This window comes from Chrysemys picta, chromosome 5 (assembly GCF_011386835.1).
Source record: "Chrysemys picta bellii isolate R12L10 chromosome 5, ASM1138683v2, whole genome shotgun sequence".
NCBI lineage: Eukaryota > Metazoa > Chordata > Testudines > Emydidae > Chrysemys > Chrysemys picta.
The window spans coordinates 81606383-81623070 of record NC_088795.1 but is presented as its reverse complement, the minus strand read 5'-3'; the positions used below and the strand labels follow the sequence as shown (position 1 = coordinate 81623070).

The following is a 16688-nucleotide window of genomic DNA, read 5'->3' as shown; positions in this document are numbered from 1 at the left end:
AGTGACCCCTTTCCCACCTGACCTTTATCCAGTCTATAAAGGTCCATGCCCCTCTGTTATCATTACTAGTAGGGAACTGAGCTGACCATTGGAGAACAGTTTTCCACTGCTCTCCTTTGATTAGTACTGGTGAACATGAATCATGTTCTGAGAACAGTTGTCTGGCCTGCTGACCACACCCAGATTCTACTTAATGTGTGGTAGGAGTACACTGTCCTCCATGACTTCTCCTGCAGCTGCAGGAAACATTCACCTATGCTGGGAAATTTCATAGTTGCTGAAGGAGGCAGGTGCTCACCAGACTCTGGCCCAGTGCTGGGAACGGATGACATACCTGAAGCTCCTGTACTGGAGGGCAAAAGACTCCACAAGCCTCTCCAGGAGGGATCCTCATATGTGCCCATTTTATGACAAGCTGGACCAAGTATTGTCCAGGGCTCCCAGTATAGAACCCACTCATGACCCCCTTCTCAGCCCTGTCAGACAATGCCAGGGCAAAGAGGCAGCATGTAATACAGAGGAAGTCCCGCAGGAAGAGGAGCATGTCATTTTTCACCTCTACCCAGAGAAGCTGGATTAGCAACCCCCCATGATGAGCTCAAGAAGGACCCAGAGCCACAGGAGGAACTAGCACCCAGAGCTGGTAAGTTATAATGGACCCTGATTTTAAGCCCAGCCCCCACTCCGCACTACCCTGAAATGGTCCCCGAAGAAGACAAGGCTGTAAATCAATGATTTTATTTAATTCCCATGAACCTCTGCTATGCCTGTGGTAGAAGCTATAAAACAGATCATTAATGAAGAATCATTGTTCCCATGTGTCTGTGCATTTCTTGAACAGCACGCTGTCAGTGATGGTCTGGGGGCTGCCTGGACCAGGAGAAAAGGAAGGGGCGGGTTTGGAAAGGGCCTGGTTGGGGATATAGGAGAATTGTAGAAAACTTTCATGGTTGTTCAGAGTTACAGCTGTCTTTCACTCCTTTTAAGATTACAGAAAGTTTCAGTGATTTTCCCAGATTAACCTTCTACCTCCACCTCCATTTTACCATCCCCTTACAAATGGGAGCTGCATGGAAGGGGTGGGGTTAGGTGCAGGGCTAGTTAGGTACAGGAAGGGAAAGGGAATCCTTTGGTTGTCCCAGGAACATCAAATCTCCTTTTCAAGATTAAAATGTTTTTTTAATGTTCCCAGTCCCTGGTATCTGGCTTCTTCCTACTCTGAGCCATGCTGCAAAAGCCTGGAAAGCATGGGTGAGTGAAGGATCTGTTCTGAAGGTTGCATAATCACAGTGCAGTGGAGAGGTGAGTAGCTTGCAGTGTTGATTGGATGGTTCAGGGAACAAAATAAAGTTGTGATGTGCCTCTTTCTTTCCCCATTCCTTTACTGCTGTTCTCTGGACACAGGGGCTGGATTTTCTGGCAATCCTGGGAGGAGGGTTTGTGGTGAGTGGGTGGTCTTAGTGGTTTGTTTCTCCGCTCCACTGAAACTCCATCTGCTAGCTTAGAATATAATGAATTTCTTGTCAAATGGCCTCTCAGTCCTACAAGCATAATTCAGAAATCTCTGGTGTAGCAGAAATTCCAGCTGGTTCTTGAAGTTCAATAGCAGTGGAGAAGTGTTTGGTCCACCTTCGTAGCTGACCAAACTCCTCCATTCAGCGATATGCAGGGGGTGACCATTAGCAGAAACTTCTCTCTGGCATAGATTGCTGGAATTCCTCCACAGGACTGGAAAGCCACCTCCCTTTTCCATTCACTTTGAAAATCGCTATGCTCTCCAAATGATAGCCAGCTAGAAATTGACAACTGGTAATGTAGCCTATGGAAGGAATAGAACCCACCCCCACTGTACCCTTGACACATTGTAAAAATTATTTTAAAATCCCCACATTACTACATTTTACCATTGGTATTTTACCATTATTAGCCTCTGCTCCTTCCTCTGGGGTGGCAGAAGTTGTCTGAGAAGCAAACATAGTAACAGTCACATTCCTGACATGCTATAAAGTATCAATATTGTGGCCTTCCATTGCTAAGTTTGTGTGGGGATTTCTTAGCTTCTTTAAAAGGAAGAAAAAAATCTGATGCCAACCTTGTCTTTGAACTGGCAGGACCTTCGGCTGCCAAGAGGGAAACCATTCCACCAGGATGGCAGGAGCAGCACCCCAGAGACAGCATAGCCAGATGGAAAAAGCACCTGGAGGATCTTCTGATTGGCATGGATAGGAGGAACCAAGAGCAGTTTGAGTTCCTCCGGGCACGGGAGGATCAGGGTCTTCAGCAGGAAGAGGCACTGTTGAACTGTTCCTGGAGCAGAAGTTTTAAAAGAGCAAAACTCCAATGCAGAAACTACAGTACCCAAACCACCAAAAAAGAAAATCAACTTTCTGCTGGTGGCATCTGATTCAGATGATGAAAATGAACATGCGTTGGTCCACACTGCTTTGGATCGTTATTGAGCAGAATCTGTCATCAGCATGGACACATGTCCTCTGGAATGGTGGTTGAAGCATGAAGGGACATATGAATCTTTAGAGCATCTGGACGTATCTTGCAATGCCGGCTACAACAATGCCATCTGTTCTCACTTTCAGGTGACATTGTAAACAAAAAGTGGGCAGCATTATCTCCTGTAAATGTAAAAAAACTTGTTTGAGCAATTGGCTGAACAGGAAGTAGGACTGAGTGGACTTGTAGACTCTAAAGTTTTACATTGTTTTGTTTTTGAATGCAATTATTTTTTGTACATGATTCTACATTTGTAAGTTCAACTTTCATGATAAAGAGATTGCACTACAGTACTTGTATTAAGTGAATTGAAAAATACTATTTATTTTATTTTTACAGTGCAAATATTTATAATAAAAATAAATAAAAAGTGAGCACTGTACATTTTGTAATCTGTGTTGTAATTGAAATCAATATATTTGAAAATGTGGAAAACATCCAAAATATTTATATAAATAGTATTCTATTATTGTTTAACAGCACAACTTATTGTGATTAATTTTTTAATCGCTTGACAACCCTAAAAATAAGATATGGAAAGATGAATAAATATACTAAAACAGCTTGATTTCTGTTTTCGTTGGATGGGCCAAATGATTTTTTAAAAATATCAATTGTCATTTACATTGTTGGCTCTTTGTAAAAATGTAGGATTTCCTTGCAGGTATATTTTTAAATACAACAGTATTATAATATTTTAAATGTCAGTAAATTGTGTGAAAAAGAAACTAAAATCTTTTAAAGCTAGATCATTCTGTAAACAAACTGGAAATGATAAGAGTCACCAAATATTGCATAAGCTCACCCTTGTCACTGTTCTCCTTTTCCAGAATGAATTGTTTGAGCCAGTGTGTTGGGAATTTTCATGTCATGGATGATCTGCAGTCATACACATTTTGTCTTTCTTATTGTTATTTTAAGATTTAGAATACAGTGCTTTAAACAAAAAAATAATGTGATTTACAAATTCAAACCACGCCTGCCAATCTTACTTGAGGCCCAATCACGCAAAGATGCATGCACATTGATGGGATTACTATCACATGTGCAAAATTGAGTTAGAGTGTAAGGATTAGTACCCTATTTGTCTTCCCTCTGGCCCTCTGGATTGGGGCCTATATTTTCAAGAAGTAAATATCATCCTAACTACACCTGTACCCCGATATAACGCGACCTGATATAACATGAAATTCGGATATAACGCGGTAAAGCAGCACTCCAGGGGGGCGGGGCTGCGCACTCCGGCGGATCAAAGCAAGTTCGATATAATGCAGTTTCACCTATAACGTGGTAAGATTTTTTGGGTCCCGAGGACAGCGTTATATCGGGGTAGAGGTGTACTACATGTATCTTCAATGCTATTTTACCATCATGTTTGAAAAAATATCTAAGGTATTTATTATTAGGGCTCCCATTACTATAATAGCTGAGCACATCACACTCTATAAAGTATTGAAACTCACAACACCCCTCGGAGGCAGGGAACTACTGTCATTCCCATTTTACAGATGGGGAGCTGAGGCACAGAGAGACTCAGGCCTTGTCTACACTGGTAAGTTTCTGCACACTAAAGCAGCTTTCTACATTGTAACTCCTGAGGTGTACACACTGCCAAGCCATTTAGTGCACAGAAACTGCGCAGTTGCAGCGCTATAAAAAAACCACCCTGACGAGAGGCGTACAGCTCTCTGCGCTGGGGCTACAGCACCGCAGTGCCAGTGTAGCCACCCTGGTCAATTACAGCACTGCGATTGGCCTCTGGGAGGTGTCCCACAATGCCTGTTCTCGCCTCTCTGGTCATCGGTTTGAACTCTACTGCCCTGCCCTCAGGTGACCAACTGTCATTCCCACCCCTTAAATTCCTTTGGAATTTTGAAAGTCCCCATCCTGTTTGCTCAGTGATGCATGCAGTGGTCCCAGCACATCTTTCCAGGTGACCATGCCAGCTCCACGGACCAGGCAATCCCATGCTTGGAGCAATGCCGAGCTGCTGGACCTCATCAGCATTTGGGGAGAGGAGGCTGTCCAGTCCCAGCTGCGCTCCAGCCATAGGAATTATGATACCTACAGACAGATTTCACGATGCATGACAGAAAGGGGCCAGGACTGGGACACACTGCAGTGCAGAGTCAAAGTGAAGGAGCTGCGGGACACCTATCACAAGGCACGGAGGCAAACCACCACTCAGGTGCTGCGCCCACAAGCAGCCAGTTCTACAAAGAGCTGGATGCAATACTTGGTGGCGACCCCACCTCTACTGTGAAGGCCACTGTCGATACTTCGGTGGCTCTCGTGCCAGTCGAAAGTGGACCAAGCCAGGAGGAGGAAATCTTGGACGAGGATGTGGAGGGTGAGGAGGGCCCAGAGGCAGAGCATGACTCGGAGGTCAGAGATGCATGCAGCCCGGAGCTTTTCTCTACTCTGGAGGAGGCTAGCCAGTCACAGCTGTCGGATCTTGGCGAAGCAGAAACAGGAGAGGAGGCCCCTGGTAAGTGGCTTGTATTTTGAGAATTGTTGAAGCGAGTAATTGGGGGTAGGAGGGTTGCAGAAAGCAGGCTTGTGTCTGTATGGTGTGCGTACCACCACATGCCTAGTCTGAGTGGTGGAACAGGGTGTTGATTGACTCCCTCATTTCATGGGAATCTGCCTCAGAGATCTCCAGGAAACTCCTATGGAGATACTGGACAATCCACTGCTGCAGGTTCTTTGGCAGAGCTGCTTTGTTTCTTGCGCCATTAAGGGTAACTTTCCCGTGCCACTCTGCTGTCACTGGGGAGGGACCATTACTGCACACAGGTGAGTCGCATAAGGGCCAGGGTGGAAGTCACAGTCTTGGAGAAAACCCTTCCTTGATTCCCTGCTCACCCTCAGCAGTGAGATATCTTCCATAATGAACACAGCCTGTGAAAAATGTGGGGACAGTAATGATTATAAGGCCCCCACTACAGTGTTGGCTTTCCCCAAGAGCCATGTACCCAGTGCACAGTACGGTTCTGGAACACTGATTTCCCCTGCCCCTGTGGTTACTCACCATTTTGGGGGTCTTATGACTCATGTGTGCTTGCCTGGGGTCAGCCAGTTAGCGATAGCTATGTAAATAATGACTGTGTTTTAAATCAGTGGTCTCTGTGTTGCAAACAATACTGATTCTGTAAAATGTTGCATTTTGGCTTCACAGATATGACCTTGGGAGTCCAGCCTCCCCCTGAACGGCTGCGCAGAATTAGAAAGTGGCCATGAAGAACTAAAGAAGACTTTCTGCATGAGGTCATGATGCACTCTGCGGCCGAAAAGCAAGAATTGAAGGAGTGGTGGGACAGGGAGAAGAGGGACTGAAAGGAGAACGCAGCGCGCCAGAAAGAAGCCACGGAGCAGCTCTTAAACATTACGGAGTGCCAAGCGGACATGCTCCAGGCGCGACTAGCACTGCAAACCGAGCAGCTCCGTGCCCACCCTCCCTTGCAGCCACTGTCACAGAACTCTTTCCCATGCGCCCCCAAGACACGGCCAACACACTCTTATCAATCTCCTGGTTCCAGTCTGTACCCGCTGCATTCCACTCCTGCCCCATCACAGTCCAGCCCTGTGGATTCCCAGTACCCACTGCGCTCAACACCGGTTCCTCTGCAGTTTAGCTCTGCTGAGGTACAGTACCTGCTGCACTGTACTCCAAAGGAGAAGGTTGGATATGATACCTAGACATACATAAATCTTTAACCGTCCCGGGACCCCACCTCCTCCTGGGACCCTCCCTTCCCCCATCCCCCTCAGTGCGGATGTGTTTTTTTGTTTGTCTCTCTGCCGGTTGTTGTTTTTTAATAAAAGAATTGTTTTGGTTTGAAAGCAATCTTTATTCCATTAATTAAAAGTAAACAGAGCCCTGCAAAGCAACAGGCAAAATTTTCTTATACCTTCATAGTGCATCGTCTGCACCGATCACAATCACCTCCTAGCATTACAAGCACTGCATTCCCGAGCATAGAAAAAATATTAGTGGCTTTCAGCTTCAAATTGCTGCCTCAAGGCATCCCTGATCCTTATGGCCCCACGCTGCGCCCCTATAATAGCCTTAGTCTTTGGCTATTCAAATTTAGCCTCCATGCACTGAGCCTCTGCAGTCCAGCCCTGAGTGAAGCTTTCACCCTTCCCTTCACATATATTATGGAGCGTACAGCACGCGGCTATAAACATAGGAATATTGTCATCAGCCAAGTCCAGCCTCCTGTATTGGCAGTGCCAGCGGGCCTTTAAATGGCCAAATGCACACTCAACAGCCATTCTGCACTTCCTCAGCCTGTTGTTGAACTGCTCCTTGCTGCTGTCAAGGTGCCCCGTGTATGGCTTCATAAGCCACGGCATTAAGGGGTAGGCAGAGTCTCCCAGGATCACAATGGGCATTTTGACTTCCCCTATGGTGATCTTCTGGTCCAGGAAGAAAGTCCCTGCTTGCAGCTTCCTGAACAGGCCAGTGTTCCGAAAGGTGCACCGGACCAGCCTGCATTAATGTCCATAAAATGCCCACGGTGATCCACAAGTGCCTGGAGAACCATTGAGAAATACCCCTTGCGATTAACGTACTTGGTGGCTAGGTGGTCTGGTGCCAGAATTTGAATATTCGTGCCATCTAGCAGCCCTCCGCAGTTAGGGAAGCCCATTTGTGCAAAGCCATCCACAATGTCATGCACGTTGCCCAGAGTCACGGTCTTTCGGAGCAGGATGCGATTAATGGTCCTGCACTATTCCGTCAACAGAAGTCCAACAGGCAATTTTCCTGTTTCTGAACTGGTTAGCGACCGATTGGTAGCAGTCTGGAGTAGCCAGCTTCCACAGTGCAATCCCCACGCGCTTCTCCCATGACAGGGCAGCTCTCATGCTTGTGTCCTTGCACCGCAGGGCTGGGTGAGCTCATCACACAGTCCCATGAATGAGGCTTTCCTCATATGAAAGTTCTGCAGCCACTGCTCGTCATCCCAGACGTGCGTGATGATGTGATCCCACCACTCAGTGCTTGTTTAATGAGCCCAAAAGCGGTGTTTCACTGTGGTCAGCACCTCCGTGAATGCCACAAGCAATCTCATGTTGTAGTTACTACGTGTGGCGAGATCAATGTTGCATTCCTCTTGCCTTTGTAGTTTAAGGAATAACTCCATTGCCACTTGTGACGTGATAGGGTATGTGTTCTCTAGCAATGTTAAGGCGCTGCCACAGCCACGAGTGGCTGGTGCCCTGTCTACACTGTAACTTTACAGAGCTGAAACCTGCAGCACTGTAAAGTGGCAGTGTAGACAAGGCCTTAGTCAGAGCAAGCAGCATATTGGTCAACAGTGCGGGATCCATTCCTGCAGACTGAAGAGGTGGAGCACGCAGTTCACAAATCGTTGAAAGATGGCGCCAAATGCAGACGGAAGCACAGGAATTGTTGGGATGCGAAGCAATGCATCACGGGGCATTGGGACAGGACCCAGGATGCCCCACAACCCCCTCCGCCTTCCCACAACTCTTAGCAGCAGAAGAGGAAAAGATGCTCTGTGGGATGGCTGCCAAGAGTGCACCGCTCCGAATACAGCTGCAAGTGCCACAAGTGTGAACATGCTATTGCGGAGGCAGCTGACTCAATTGTGAACACACAACAGCGGTTTTCTTTCAGCACTCTCTGCACGGCGCTGTAACTCTGCCAGTGTAGACATACCTTAAGGTTATGACTACACCACAGAGCCTATGCCTGCATAGCCTCCTGGTGTAGATGCAGCGTACGTTGACAGAAGGAGATGTTTTACTGGTATGGGAACACCACCTCCCCAAATGCCATTAGCCATTAGAAGAAGGTTTCTGTCAGCATGACTGTGTCTATCCTGGTGGTTTAGTCTGCGTAGCTGTGTCACTAGAGTGTGTGGTTTTTTTTCACATCCCTGATCAATGTAGCTATGGGCCAGTATACATTTTAATAGACCAGGCCTCTGTGACTTGCCCAAAGTCACACAGGAAGTCTGTGGTGAAACTGGGAAATGGTCCTGAGTCCCAGGATAGTGCTCTAACCACTAGACCATGTCTTTTCCAACACAACATACTGCAAAGAGCTGAATAATCCTAGGGCCTATTCCTGCAAATCTTTACTCATACTCCATTTGAGCAAAGACATGTGGGATTGGGGCCCAAGATGGGAAATATATATTATTTCAGTGACAACTGAAGCTTTGAATAAAGACTAAAGGAAGGCTTGAAAATTAAATTTAAGATTTTCTTCTGTGAAGAAATTGAGTATGTGCTGGCCATGAATACACTGGCAAACTGCTGAATTTATACATACTCAGTTTTCAGAGTGGTAGCTGTGTTAGTCTGTATCAGCAAAAACAACAAGGAGTCCTTGTGGCACCTTAGAGATTAACAAATTTATTTGGGCATAAGCTTTAGTTCTAGCCCACGAAAGTTTATGCCCAAATAAATGTGTTAGTCTCTAAGGTGCCACAAGGACTCCTTGTTGTTTTTGCACATACTCAGCGTAGTGGTAGCATAGACCTGAGTTGTGCTTGTCAAGCATACCGAATTTGTGGACCTATTTTAGCTTCAACCATATTGACTTGGCTTTTAATTTTGGTCCATTTCTTATGTACTTTAGACACTAGGTTTGTTTTCCATAACATTTTATTTTCAGGCTTGTGCATGCCCAATTTCAGTACATAAATTTATTTCCCTTTAAACCTATATTTCCATAGAGATCTGGAGATTGGGACATTTCCCCCCAAAATCCCACTCCACCCTAGAAGAGAACAATCTCACAGTCACTTATTTGTGGATTTGGAGGAGGGGAAAAACATGAGGCTGCTGTCTTGTGTCTTTAGTTTTCTATGCCCTGGAACTGAAAGCTCTTTCTGTCTCTCTCTGCCTTTAACACACTAACATGCTGCTGCTCGCTGCCGCTGCTGGAGGGAAGTGAAAATGAAATCGACTTTTCCGAGAAATGATGAAAGCGGCTGTGTCTGCCAATGAAAGGCTGCGGTAAACTTCCGCACCTCTCCCATCTCAGCCCCCCCACCCCCCACCCCTTTGCACAAACAGGCCGGGGAGAGGTGGGGGGAATTTCCAAGCCTCAGCTCCTCGCAGTTTCCTCTCCTTGTTTTGCTTTCGATCTGGACTCTTCTCAGCCAAAGCTGAGGGAGTAACTTTTAGTTTTGCTCCTGCGATTATTCAGCTGAGTGTTTTCATTTCCATTTTGCATCCCCTGGCAACAGCGTTAACCTTGAGGAATTATATAAATACCGCGAATAACACATTAAACAAGGTAATTTTTTTAACTACTACTGTCTCTGTATGTGGATTTACACAAATGTTTGGCAAACAGGAAGTGCCCGCTCTCAAATAATTAATATTGATTTAAAAATAAAAGGTCAGCGGTGTTATGGATCATATGATTTTAGGTGAAGCTGCTGCTAGGGAAAGGAAGGTTAATTTCACTTTTGCATTTGAAAAGGCAGAGAAGGTGATCGACTGGAAGGAAGGACATGCGTTTGTCTCGGACCGCGTCGAGACCGATTGTGTACAGATCGGCAGGGTTTTGGCTTTGAATTTATTTTGAGTCTAATGGGGGGAGATGATCAACAACGGAAACAAAGGAGGGAAGCATTTAATTCTCCCGCTGTGACGGATGGGAAAGCGAGCGAGAGAGAGTTGGACTGGGAAAAGAAACAGGCAAGAGGAGAAAAAGACGCCAAACAACACAGAGGGACATACCAGCAGCAACTTCCACCCCCGCGGCGCGAGCCTGACCCCCCGTAACTGCGGCACACGGAAAGTTAATGGAGTGGCGGAGCTGAGCGGGGGTGGGGGGGCTGCGGACATTTCCTGCAGGTGATCAGCGCCCCCCGGCCGCGGGGGGATCCCGCTCGGTTCGGGGCTCGATGCTGGTGGCAGGGAAGCCGGGGTGAGACATTTACCGAGCGGGAGCAAGTGCTGCTAAGCAGCCGCGGGGGAGGGAGCCGGAGTCACAGCCAGGGCGCAGGGCAGCGGTTGCCCCCCGGGCTGTGCACGTTGGGCGGGGCAGGAGGGGCCGAGTAACCCCTTCCCCGCCCGGCCCTGGGAGCGAGCGGCAGACGGGGCCGGGCCGGGCCTGGGTTGGGAGCGGATCCCCGGATGTGCAGGGCTCGGCCGCGGCACTTGTTGCCGCCCGGGGGCCTTGGAGGGCGATGGGGGCGAAGTGAGTCCCGCGGGGCCGCTGCTCCCTGCGGAGGCCTGGCGGCTGCTGCAGGCCCGGGCTGGGGGCGCATGGGCAGAGCCGGGCCTGCAGACGGGAGCTGCCTGGCGGGGGCCGCGTTCCCCCCTGGGGCCCGGTGCTCAGGTCAGGGTTGGGTCGGGGGGTGCGCGTGGGGGGGAGGGTGTCACTCACCCCCCCCCCCCCCCGTGTTGTTATACAAGCCCCAGCACTTCCTCCCTCCGGCCTTTCCCCCTCCCCCCGGCGGTGACGAAGCCGCCTCTCGTGCCCAATGGCGGGGCCGAGCCCGGGAGCCTCCCGCGCGCTCCTGGCTGCTGCCGGCGTTCGGACTCTGGCAGGCGGCGCGCGGGCCGGCGCAGCTCCCGGGGCAGCGACACGGGACAGGGTTCACAGCGCACCCCTCCTCCCACACCGCCGCCAAGCTGCTGCCTGGGTCTTTTCCCCCTTCGGCACCGCGAGGCCAGGCCCGGACCTCAGCTGCGGAGATGCTGACCCTGGGTGTCCCCTTCCCGCCAGCTGGGGGGAGAGAAGAGAGCGTGGGCACTACTAGCCGTGTAGTTAGGGCCCAGCCCCCTTCCTGACTCGCTGCAGGCCGCGTGCTATAGCCCTGGCCTGAGGGGCTTGTATTCCAGCGGCACCTGATCAAGGCTTCCTTCCTCGTCCGGGCACTGCCCAAAAACATAGGGGGAGAGTCCCCTCCCTGTTAAAAACGCACCTACGTGCACTGGGCCTAGAGCACCGTTGGCCCTGTCTGTGCTACCAGCCAAACAACCTTTACCCTCGAATAGCCCGGGCTGTACTAGCGGAAATGATCCAGATATTTGCTGGCTCAGTTCCCCTGGTGTTAGCAGTGTTGGGAGCCCTCTTGTGACTGTTGGTCTACAACTTGGGCCTATAACAGTTCTGCCTGGTGCATGTAAACTGCCATTTCCTACCACTGTTCTAGGTGTGGTTGTCAGTAGACCTGCCTTGAGCCATTTAGGTGATGTGGTGCTTAAAACAACGGTGGCAGATGGTGGGTGCCTGTACTAAGGCTCCCAACATTGGTATGTCTAGTGGGAAAGCTGTGAAAAATGCCCTTCAAGACATTACTGCTAATAGCTATAGTTGTAGGAAGTCCCATCTAGGAAGACCTTGGGGAACCTGCATTATGCATTGAGTACAGAAATAGTGCTTGGTAGTATGCAGAACACAGATAAATTCCTAGTTCATTCCCCAACGAGTTTAAAATCTAAGATGCTCATTGACAAGTATGGGTAATTTCCCCAGTATAAACAGAAGCAAAATGTCTTTGAGACATGGGTCTGTAGATGTGGCCAATTGCCTTATAAGATTTTTATATGAAAGTAATACACACTTTGAATCTAAGATTTTTCTATAGCAGCTATTACTGTTTCAGAGTAGCAGCCGTGTTAGTCTGTATCCGCAAAAAGAACAGGACTACTTGTGGCACCTAAGGGCTTGACTACATTCGGGACTTCACAGCACTGCCGCTCTCGCAGCGCTGTATGTGCTCCACCTCTCCGAGGGGAATAGCTTGCAGCGCTGCAGGCATTGATTACCCTGGCGCTTTACAGTGCTGTACTTGCTGCGCTCAGGGGGGTGTTTTTTCACACCCCTGAGCGCAGCAAGTTGCAGCGCTGTACAGCGCCAGTGTAGCCAAAGCCTTAGAGACTAACAAATTTATTTGAGCATAAGCTTTTGTGGGCTACAGCCTACTTCATCGGATGCATAGAATGGAACATATATTGAGGAGATATATATACACGTACAGAGAGCATGAAAAGGTGGGAGTTGTCTTACCAACTCTGAGAGGCCAATTAAGTAAGAGAAAAAGGCTTTTGAAATGATAATTAAGATAGCCCAGTACAGACAGTTTGATAAGAAGTGTGAGAATACTTACAAGGGGAGATAGATTCAATGTTTGTAATGGCTCAGCCATTCCCAGTCTCTATTCAAGCCTAAGTTGATTGTATCTAGTTTGCATATCAATTCCAGCTCAGCAATTTCTCCTTAGAGTCTGTTTTTGAAGCTTTTCTGAGGCAAAATTACCACTCGCAGGTCTGTCATTGAATGACCAGACAGGTTAAAGTGTTCTCCTGCTGGTTTTTGAATGTTCTGATTCCTGATGTCAGATTTGTGTCCATTAATTCTTTTGTGTAGAGACTGTCTGGTTTGGCCAATGTACATGGCAGAGGGGCAATACTGTGGTATTAAATGCTTGTAAAAGCAGCTCTAGATAATAACACTGGGTTTGTTTGTGTTTCTGTTGTATGTGTTGGAATTGTGGTCTAAATGGGACAGCAATGTGCTGTAAAACATGACTGAAAAAGTATTTCTGTCATGTGCCCTTCATGCACTAAGGTACCAAGTTGATCCACCCAGGCAGATTCCTAATAAATGCAGGGAGCCTTACTGAAGTCAGGGGGACTCTGCATAGGCACAGAGTACCAGCCACATGGATCAGCTTGCAGGATTGGAGTCTTGTATTTTTAAAAAATATATTCCACACTTGCACTACTTGAAGTTTCATCTTTCAGTTGGTATTGATGTTTGAAATGTGTTATTTTATATTGGTTGTCACTAAGCACATTCTGGGTGATGTGCTTAGGATCTGATTATTAATCAAAGTGAACAACATCAGGCTAAGGGCCATGTCCTGGACACTTTTCCCCAACAAAATTCCTTATGAAAACAATAGGAGTTTTGTTTGTGTACAGCATGCAGGATCAAATTCTCACTCAGATAGAGCAGTCTTACTGGTTTCAGTGTCAAAGTCTAGAACTTTGCACTTAATTAGTATATGATTATAATTTATAACACAATTTGATGTGCAGAGATTTTTAGATTGCAGTCACTTAGATATAGTAGGAATTGTAAACTAGCACTCCAGTTTGTTGAGATGAAATATCAACTTCTATATTTAAACATACATTTAAAATAAATCTTTTAATAGTTTTGCATAGTTTACCTCTTGCAGTAAATGCTTAACCTAGTACTATGAAAAGAGAATTCACTACTGCACCAACATTTAAATTCACTGTAACTGGAAAAATGGTGACACAATTATGAAAGCAGCATAGTTAAGATTCAAAGTCTCTGTGAGATAGATCAACATTCTGAATGAGTCTGAATCTTTCCCCTGCTGTCAGATATTGCTTAGGGCGTGAACAAGGCCTATCTATCCTGGGCTGCTCTTTGCATGTCCCTCTAAGTGTTAAGTACCATAAGTTTGTCTTCTGAGTAATCTTCAGTGAAAGTATTCTTTTGATTGGCCCCGTCTAAGTTATCATTAATTTATACTGGCATAAAACAGCAGAAGAGTTGAGTGTTCAGTCTGAGAGCAATGGTTTTCTTGATACAGTATTCACTTGCATTAGCAATGAATATGTTGTACTCCACACTGCAATTTTGTATCCAGGAAACAAACTCACAACATGGAAGATAAACAGTGTATTATTACCTTTTTCCTTCTCTGCTAATCAATAGCCATATCCTTTAAACTTGCATATACATAGCTTTAAGCAAACCAGTAGTCCTATCAATGGCAATGGAACTACTCGTGTATAAAAGTAAGCACGTGTGTTAAGTGTTTCCAAGTGTTTCCCTGCTCTTGAGCTGTTTAGACCTTTAAACACAAAATTTTAAATTAGAGCTATAAAAGCATGGTGGTGTCTGCTTTGGTATAAATATTACAAATTGCTGGTGGTAGACACTAGGGACCAGATTCACTAGTACATTTTAATTGCCTTGCACCACTTCAGTTATGTAAAGCTGCTATTAGCCCAGATTAACTGATCATTGATAAATTGCTTGAATGGCATAAGCAGTCAGGCCATATTGGTGAATCTGACCCATACAGTATTCTTTTTATCAAATATTGCAGAATATTTGATGAAAGCACATTTTGAATTCGCAGTTGTGTGTGTCCACAATGGTGGCCTAATTCTGAGTTATGCTTATCTAGTCAGAGAGGAGAAACTTACTATGTGACTTGTGTCCATTCAGAACAGTTCAATTTCAAATTTTGAATACTGAATATTCACAGTGAACTGATTGTGAACAAGCCACTGACTAAGACTTTCTGATAACAAATAATTGTAAGAAAATCTTGGTCTATTTGTAGACAATTCCTGTGCTGAAAATGAAGCAAAAAAAATAATTATTCATTACCAGTTCCTTGTCCAACATTAGTATTGTAAATGAACAGGCATATGGCTCTTATTTGGTTCCTCTGACTGTAACTGTAAAGTTGAAGTTAGGGATTTAAGTACAGATTAGCATAATAAAAACTAAGTTCTTCAAAATCCTGTGACGACTGTAGATTTAAGGACATAAGAGTTATTTAAGGTAACCTGACCATGCAGTATTAAAGGTATACATACTGAGGCCCCAGTCCTGTAACCACTCGTGAACTTGACTTCAGTGGGACTATATACACATAACTAATGTTAAGCATGTGTGTAAATACTTGCAGAATCCGGGTCTGAATCATGCTGACAAGACGAACAGGTAACAAATGATACTTTATATAGAATTTTCATTTAAAAAAACCCCAAACTTGCCAGATGTTCAGTGCATTAGAAGTTTATATTGGAAGAAGTAGTAATGGAAAGACTGTTGATTAGTTTAAAACCCCTTCTAGTACATTTTGGGAAATTTACAAGTGAAAATAAATAAATTGGGAGTAATAAACCAGAACTGGTCTTTGTTAAATTGTGTGTTAATTATGCATGGATAAATCATAGTCCAAATGAATAATCAAATTAATGAATTTACCCCACTGTTTCAAAAGTTTTATTGAATTATTAATTAGGATCCCTACTAAGTTGCTATGAATTGTTCTACTAATAGATATTTTTACGCTAAACAAAGTGGGTGAAGTCACCCAAGAAGAGCTCTCTGGAGCCCAAAAGCTTGTCTCTTTCACCAAGGAAAGTTGGAGCAATAACAGATATTACCTCACCCACCTTGTCTCTTTCATATCTTGGGATCAAGGCAGCTACAACAACACTACAAACAATATTAGAAAAACAGGAATTGACTTGACCAAAAAAAAAAAAAAAGCTAAACAAACTTTTGGGGGACAGTTGTGTGTGTGTTTGTGCACCTGTATAATATATATATAATCAGTTAATGATTTACACATAATAATTATACATTTAACACTTACATAGCGCTTTTCCTTCATAGAGCTCAAAACACTTTTTTAATTCCTGTAACTTTTAAAAACAGGACTTTTCAGATGTAGCCTCTTGTAAATGATTGAAGTATTCTAGTTCTCTTAATGATCTAAAGAGAAAGTATGACAGAAATTTTGAACTTTAAAGAAATGTTTGGGTTTTTTTTAAACATAATGATAGTCAATTTTGTTTAAATTAGTGACCTACTGACATTTTTGTTTTTGTTCGGGGGTGGCTTGCAGCAAACATAACACTCATTAGTTAGACATTTTAACTTGAAGTAGTTTGAATTCATGCATTAAAAAAAATCTTGCATGAGACATTGTTTCACTCAATGTAACATACAAAACTAAACTCTAATTGTACATAATGTTTAAATTCAGTTGTTGCAGTATACTTCACCTGATTTTGTGGTGCAATTAGAAGAGCTAATTCACTGTAAACATAGATTATTTCTTGCTACACGAGAAGAGCAGATTGCAGAGTTACAACTAGCACATCTGTTTTCAAGTAACCTTCAAAGGTTAGTTTGTGGATATCAGTGAATCCTGATGTCAGGGATGGAGTTAAATTTTAGAAGAGACGTGAAGTTTTAAATGTTACTGTTAACTGCAGTTAGACAGTAGGCTACTGTAAACAACCACCTACCTTCCTTTTGCTAGTAAATTAGAATTGTAGGAGTCTTTACATTTTCAGAGGTATTAAACTTCATGTAAAACTAAAAGGATAAATAATTTCTTAGGGGATGTCCAAAGAAAGTTGCAGTTCAAAGATATTGGCCACATTCTGTT

The 16688-nt window shown here is 45.2% G+C and overlaps 1 protein-coding gene and 1 long non-coding RNA gene across 10 annotated transcripts in view; both read left to right on the top strand.

The window, feature by feature from the left end:
- The first annotated feature begins 506 nt into the window (after positions 1 to 506).
- On the top strand, positions 507 to 2247 carry LOC135983700 (uncharacterized). The gene is made up of 3 exons (XR_010601444.1): positions 507 to 643; positions 1193 to 1302; positions 2112 to 2247. It is a non-coding gene; the product is annotated as an uncharacterized LOC135983700 (long non-coding RNA).
- Positions 2248 to 9534: 7287 nt separating this feature from the next.
- IRF2 (interferon regulatory factor 2) overlaps positions 9535 to 16688 on the top strand; it is a 61790-nt gene continuing 54636 nt past the window's right edge. For 2 of the 9 annotated variants that reach the window (XM_065596777.1, XM_005281967.5), the window contains exon 1: positions 9977 to 10353. The gene's annotated coding sequence lies outside the window, so the exon portion shown is untranslated. Of the gene's footprint in view, positions 9788 to 9976; positions 10427 to 10574; positions 10700 to 15196; positions 15227 to 16688 lie in introns of those variants that run through there. The other 7 variants (XM_065596776.1, XM_005281966.4, XM_065596778.1 and 4 more) reach the window with 5 other exon arrangements.